We start from the raw sequence: 7,895 nt of genomic DNA on the forward strand, positions 1-7,895 counted from the left end.
GGCTCTGGACCGGGGTCCCTTCTCGGGCTGTCCCGTGGTTCAGGGAGCCCACAAGTGGCGCGGGAGGTAGCACCTGGAGAGCTATGTCCCCGGAGAGCAGTGTCTCCTCTAGGTCTGGCCCAGAAGCTTTACCTCTTCCGAACACTCTTTAAGCCTCCTCGCGTTGCCGGGGCTCCGAGCGAACCCATCTCCGACAGGAGGAAGGCTCCTCAAGGCAGGTGATCCTGGAGACCGGAAGGGAGCTTTGACCCCGTGTGCTCTCCCCGCCGGGGACTGAAAGCAAACCTTTGCCGGGGTCAAAGCCCCCGGCAGCCAGGTGTACCCTCTGGGCCTTCAAGCGCGACTCCATCCGGGCCGCAAAGTGCAGAAGCCCGCGCGGGGCTTCTAGACCCTTCTGCCTATTCTGCCGCAATCATTGTCTGAGTTAGCTAATGGCAGGGTACGGGGACCTCCTACTGAGATTCCATTACCTTGTAATTTTCAGCTTGTTCACTGTTGCAATAAAGCCCCTCTGTCTTATAATTCCCCAGCACTCACGTCTCATCTTCTCAAGAACTGAAGTATAGAAGATGCTTTCTGCTGGGGATTCATTGAGATAAGTTATTGAAGTCAAGCAGAGAGGCAGGCTTCCAGCACTCGGCCGGCCGTTCATCTCAAAATTTATGGTCGCGCTTCCTTTTCAAGGTCTAGGGTAATCACAAACAATGTGCTCCCTGCAGGTTTAAAAATTCATACGTTTCCTGTGCAACGAAGGCGGAGGGGCGAGGAACTCCCATCCCCCTGACACCCGCACCCACACTCGGGGGGCTCATGAAGAAAGGAAGCTCGGAAGAGCTGACTCAGTTTTTGATGTGATTTCTACGGGCCTGGGATGCTAGAGTCACTCAAAGCCATTCGGCAGGGAGGAACCGTATCTGCACGTACTCAGTGGCCTGATGCGGAGCGTGGCCATGTGTTTGATCTAGCGGATGGTCTTTCTGGAAAGTGGCCGCGGCCCCCTCCCCTTCCTCCCAAATCTTGCTCCTTGGTCTCGGAGGTACGGCCCTCCTCTCCCCTCCGTGCAGCCTTAGCCGGCTGGCCTCGTGGGTCGCCCCGCCCACAGGTCCCCTCTCCTTTCCACCCAGCTCGCCGCCACCTTTCTGATCCTCCTAGAACAGTGTTCTCCTGAGAGCTGGCCCCGTGAGGCCCTTCCAGGGGCCAAGGAGAGGAGCAAACTGAAAAGCCTTCAGGGTGGGATTTGAGGCCCAACTGTTTGCCTCCCCTTGAAATCCAGCAGCACAGGGAGTGGGAGCCGCCCGTGAGGGATCCCGGGGAGGCGTCCAGAAGGGATCGGAGTGACTCACGGGAGCCTGGAGTTGCTCCTTCTCCATCCCAGCCCTCCTCGGCTTCCCAGAGAGAGACAGAGACGGAGCATGAGCGGGGGAGGGGCAGAGAGAGAGAGGGAGACACAGAATCCGAAGCACGGTCTGGGTTCCGAGCTGTCAGCACGGAGCCCGACATGGGGCTTGAACTCACGAGCGATGAGATCATGACTCGGTCCGAAGTCGGATGCTTAACTGACGGAGCCACCCCGGGGCCCCCAGCGTCCGACTCTTGATTTCAACTCAGGTCATGTTCTCACGGTTCCAGGGTCAAGCCCCACATCAGGCTCTCGACTGACGGCTCAGAGCCTGCTTAGGATTCTTTCTCTCTGCCCCTCCCCTGTTTGCTCACGCCCTCTCTCTCTCTCAAAATAAATAAATTAATAAACATTAAAAAAATATTTCAGATCAAAGCACAGATTACTCTAACACAGAATATATGAGGCTCCTTTCTGTTGACAGGTGGGATAAACGTCCCTCCGCTTTGAATCTACGAGGACTAATGATTGCTTTGACTCATAACGTACGACAAAGGTGACCTGACGTGTCTTCTGATGCTGTTGACTTCCTCTTAGGACTCTGACTCCATGTAAGAAGCCTGACCGCCACGAGGCCACCACGTTGTAAGGGAACCCAAGTCACATACAGAGGCCACCCGTAGGCCGTATGCTCTGGTTGATGGTCTCCACTGGGCCCAGCTTCCGAGTCGTCCTACCCCAGGCACGAGCCTGATGAGTACAGAAGCTTCTAGATGACTCCGGTCCCCGACCTCTGCAGTCCCCCTCAGCCACTGACAACTTCTCAGCTGCGGTGCTAGACCTCATGAAGTGGAGAAACAAGCCGTCCTCACCGTATCTGTCCAAATTCCCGCCCCACGGAATCTGTTAGCACAGTGAAAGGCTGTGATTTTGCGTCACTGCATTTGGGGTGGTCGCCTTCACAGCCGTGGTGCGTGGCATGGAGGGAGGGGGGTCCTCTACCCGTGTTCTGGGTGCCGTGGGCTCCGTTCAGCCCCTGAGTGTGAGATATCCAAATCCTCCAGAAATTCTAGCTTCAGCCTAGTTCTAGTCACCGACCAGGCACCCGGCAGCCAGTAAACAGGCGGTCTGGTGTGGGAGGAAAGACGAGGCTGAGACAAAGACTGTGTATGACCTCCCGTCTGGGGAAGAGTCCTTCTCCCTGCTCTAACTCTCTGGAAAATGACTCAGCTGTTGAGAATGACAGACAGGAAAGCCCTTCCAGAAACTACAGCCACAGGGAGGCCGGGGCCCCTTCTGCTTTCGGGGCGTGCCGGAAGCAGGGGTCTCTTATTTGGGAGGGGGCCGGGGAGGCTGCCCCCTCCCCGTGCATCACGCTCTCAGGACAGCCGAGGGGCTCTGGGCATACCTGCCGTCCTCAGAAGGGCACCTCGGCAGCACCCTCTGGCTGATCCCACGGCTTTGCCAGCTGGCTGCGGAGGAGAGACTGGAAAAGCCTTGTTAAACCACACAAAGCCGGCCTAAGGAGCGACAGAGTGGGTTACGGCTGCCTCTCCAGGCGGCTGTGCCTGATTGCCCGTGATCCCCACTCCGCCTGCTGCCACGGCCTGCTGGGCTGGAGACGTTCTTCTCCAGCCTGCAGATTCCTCGGAAATTGCAAACATGCCTGTCTCTGGCCAGCCTGCCTGCGAAGGCCACTGCGGCGGCTGGGCAGGCTCCAACCGCTGGTTCACTCGCTCGCACGCGTGCAAACCTCAAACACTCGGGGTCGCGGCGGTCACCAGCTGCTACTTACGCGTGGCCGGACCCAGGCCGGGCCCGGTGCCGGGGCCGACTAGGCTTTGTTCCCCGCACAGCGGCCCGTCTCAGGCCTCCCCAGAGATTCTAATTTTGCTGACGGGCTGTGAAACCTTCTAAAAGCTCCCCGGTGGAGGGGATGTGCAGCTGGCTTGCGAACTGAGGCCAGGAGAAGTGGGGCTGATATTTATTGAGCATCTATTGTATGCCAGGCCCGACCCACGATACGCTTTCTCGTGTCATCTATAAAAAAAAGCTCTTCGGGAAGCATTTCCTTTTGGAAGGAGTGAGGGCGGGCGCGTGTAAGGAAATTCAAAGCGATTTGCTCAGGGGCGCCTGGGTGGCTCTGTCGGTCAAGGGTCGGACTTCGGCTCAGGTTATCATCTCACAGTTTGTGGGTTCGAGCCCCGTATGGGGCTCTGTGCTCACAGCTCAGAGCCTGAAGCCTGCTTCGGATTCTGTGTCTCCTTCTCTCTCTGCCCTTCCTTGGCTTGTGCTCTCTCTCTCTCTCTCTCTCAAAAATAAAAAATAAACGTCAAAATTTTTTTTTAAAAAAAGCAATTTGTTCCTACCACTCCATATCCACTTAGAATGGCAGAAACGGGGGCGCCTGGGTGGCTCCGTCGGTTGAGCGTCCGACTTCCGCTCAGGTCATGATCTCACAGTCCGTGGGTTCGAGCCCCGTGTCGGGCTCTATGTCGACAGCTCAGAGCTTGGAGCCTGGTTCGGATCCTGCGTCTCCCTCTCTCTCTCTGCACCCCCTTCCCCCCCCCCCCCCCCGCCCATGCTCTGTCTCTCTGAGTCTCTCAAAAATAAATTATTGCAAAGAAAACTAAAAACAAATAAATAAAAATAATAAAAAGAAGTAAACCAAAAGAGTGGCAGAAAGGAAAAAGGTCGACAATACCAAGTATTGGTGAAGGGGCAAAGCAAATGGGGCTTTCCTGCATTGCCTGTGGGGATGCAAAATGGTACAGCCATTCTGGAAGCCACTGGGGACATGTCTCTCAGAGTGAGACATATCCTTGCGACACGACCCAGAATTCCACTCTTGGCTAGTTACCCCGACGAAATACAAACAGGTCCACTCAAAGATTTGTGCTTGAGCTGCTCACAGCAGCTTTGGAGCCAGAAATGAACCTAGGCATCCGTCGACAAGTGAACGAAGAAGCCAATTGTGCGGCGTCCATCGAGCCCAAAGCTATTCAGCCCTGGCGAGGAACACAATACCCATGCACAGAAAGTGTGGATGCATTTTGAAAACACATCCGGTGAAAAAGGGGGGGGGGGAAACACCCAGACACAAAAGAATATGAACTGAGTGTGCCGTATGGATCAAGTTCTAGAGAAAGCAAACACGTCTATGGTGACAGAAAGCAGATCGGCATGGGTCTGGGGTTGTGTGTGGACGAGGGGCGGCTGTCAGGGGCCGCGAGGGTACTTCTGGGGTGACTGTGGCAATGTTCTCCATCCTGACGGTGGTGGTGGTTTCACAGGCCATGAACTTGCCAGAACTCACCAAACTATAGGCTCAGTATGCGTGCATTTTGTCGTTTGTAAGTCGTACCTCGATAAAGCTGAGAACAAAATAACGGGGCGGATGAGGCCAATATGGAATCCGGCACAAGTGGGTCTGATATGAAAGGTTCCAGTGCTGCCCTCAGAGGCATGTCATGTGCGGACAGCATCTCCCAGGGGGAGAGCCCATTCACCGTTTACTCTGGGTGGGATCAGAAGTGTTGTTTAGGCTCAAGGCGCCCACCGGCTCAGTCGGTGGAGTGTGTGACTCTTGATCTCGGGGCTGTGGGTTCAAGCCCCATGTTGGGTGTCAAGATTACTTAAAAATAGAAAAAATCTGGGGCGTCTGGGTGGCTCAGTCGGTTGAGCGTCTGACTTCGACCCAGGTCACGATCTCACAGTTTGTGAGCTCGAGCCCCGCGTCGGGCTCTGTGCTGACAGCTCAGAGACGGGAGCCTGCTTCGGATTCTATGTCTCCCTCTCTCTCTCTCTCTCAAAATAAATAAACATTAAATTTTTTTTTAAATAGGAAAATCTTAAAAAAAAAAACCAGCAAACAAGTGTCCATCCATAGATGAATGGATAAAGAAGATGTGGGTTGTGTGTGCATGTGCGTATATGGGATACTATTCAGCCACATAAAAGAATGAAACCTTGCCATTTGCAACAACATGGATGGATCTAGAAGCTTTTGTAACACTATGTGAACTAAGTCAGAGAAAGACAAATACCATATGATCTCACTCATATGTGGGAATTAAGAAACAAAGCAAAAATGACCAAAGGAAAAAAGGAGACAAACTAAAATAAACAGACTCTTAAATACAAAGAACAAACTGGTGGGTGGGGGGATGGGTGAAATAGATAAAAGGGATCAAGAATACACTTACCTTGATGAGCACTGAGTAATCTATAGAATTGTTGAATCACTACATTGTACCCCGGAACCTAATACCACACTGTATGTTCATTATACCCGAATTTTTTAAAAAAAATTAAATTTTCAAGTGTATTTATTTATTTTGAGCGAGAGAGAGAATGAGCAGGGGAGGGGCAGAGAGAGACAGAGAGACTAGCAGGCTCTGTGCTGGTCAGCGCAGAGCCCGACGCGGGGCTCAAACTCACAAACTGCGAGATCACGACCTGAGCCAAAGTCGGACGCTTAACCGACTGAGCCACCCAGGGGCTCCTAAAAAAAAAAAACAAAGTGTTTTAAAGAAGAAACAGGGCTGGGCTCTGGGAGGGGGGCGGGGACAGCCTCTCAGTTGTGATGAGCAGTCTGATTTCTCCACAGGTCCTTAGGTCTCCTGGCAGAGATGTGTGTATCTGGGTTCTTAAAAGGCTTCCCGGAGACTCGGCCGTGTCCCCTCCCAGCTCAGCTCATTTCACACAGACATGCATTGCTTCCAGCATAGTCCTGGGTTTTGTCTCCAACCCCAGTAACGTTTGGGTCTGAAGAGCTTTCTGCGGCCAGCTTCAACACAGGTCCTGGCACTAAGCCAACCCTCACGCCGCGGCCCATGGTACGAAAAGTGGCCTCTGTGGTCCAAGGCTGGTATAAAGCTTCACGGCACAGCCTTCTTCCAGATAGAAGCGGTATTTCCCCCGGGGGAACCTGCCGGGACCGTGTCTCTGCAGTGTCTCTTTTTCCTTTTAAAAAAATAAAACCAAAATCACAAGTAGATTATTATAACAAGCAAAGTCCCTTGCAATAGGAATCGTAGATCGTTGTACGTACAAGCAAGAAATTGTGCGTGCTTAGAACCTTCGTCAGTTTCTGGGGGAATCAGATTAACGGATATAAAATTCGAGAGCCGGAGGACTGTTTCGGGTGGAAGCTCAAAGCTCAGGTTCATCAAGCTGTTTTCCGAAGAGTGGGTTTGGACGGTTCCTTAACTGTGCGGGGCTGTGTTTCGGCAAGGCGGCAGAAATCCCGTAGCAGCAGGCCAGGGACAGGGGTGCGAGCATCTTGGCCCTGAGGTCTTCCATCCTCCCCCACCTGTGACCTGGTACATCCACATAAGCTCACAAACTGTCCTCGGATCCCACATCCCTAAGAGGGCTTTGCAAGCGAAACCACTCAGGAGGCTCACAAGATCTAAGGAAAGGAGGAGGGAGAACAAAACAAAACAAACCACAGAATAGACAGACCTAACTTGCATCTAACAAGACCACTTTCGAAGGAACACGATTCAACCACCACCATCGCTCTTAGGGTGAAGACAGACTCTTGTACCTGACCCTTAGAATCAATCGTTTGTGTCCTTATTTGATAAAGCTCCATCAGGGCAAGAAACTTCAATTGTTTCTTCTTCACCTCTAGAACACACACACATACACACACACACACACACACACACACACACACAAATACTTTAAGGGAAAGGAAATGAATGAATGAATGAATGACCATCCAGTGTCCTCATCCTGAAGATGAAGAAACCCAAGCCCAGTGGTGGTCAGTGTGTGATTTGGGGAACCCACCACAGGTTAGAGACAGAGCTAAGACCAGCACTGAGCATCATGCAACCCTCAGCCCGGACCTGTCTCTCTCCGTTGCTGCCTCTTTCCAAATGAAATGATGACTTAGTTGGGGGGGGGGGGGGGGAAACAAACAAACAAACAAACAAACCAAAAGACAGCCCAAAGGAAAAGCAGCGTTTTCCACCCAATGGGTCCTTTTTTTGTGCTCAAAGAGAAATGGCCGTGCCCAAAAGAAATCATGAAAAGAAGCAGGGGGATATTCAAGGCAAAGTACTCGATATGAATAATAATGAACAAAAACATTCCTGCTTATTGTTTATCTAATTTTGAATTTTAATGAACAGCAAGGGTGGTAATTACTCAATTCCTATGTTTATATAAAACCAACACATGAAACCTCACAGTTTGATATTTATGAAGTGTCAGGTTCCCTTAAATACTCAGCTTTGCAATTAGAAGGGTCGCTATTCATTAACATTTTAAACTAGATAAATAAAGAAAGCGTTGTTATTTATTCATTAAAATTTTTTAAAATAACCCGTAAATTATCCACTCATCTTTTGGGTATACTCATATCACTTAATTAACTAGGAATCAAAATGCTACTAAGAAGCATGTATCCCCACACCTAGAAATAGATGTAATACCTATTAGCAAATGGGATGATTTAATCAGGTTAACAATTCAGATTCATCTACGCCTGACGATTTGGAAAGAACACTGGTTTTATAGAGTCAGAGGGAGCTGGGTTTCTTTC

Source organism: Herpailurus yagouaroundi, unplaced genomic scaffold (genome assembly GCF_014898765.1).
Source record: "Herpailurus yagouaroundi ecotype Mexico unplaced genomic scaffold, PumYag 216, whole genome shotgun sequence".
In the NCBI taxonomy this organism is placed as follows: Eukaryota; Metazoa; Chordata; class Mammalia; order Carnivora; family Felidae; genus Herpailurus; species Herpailurus yagouaroundi.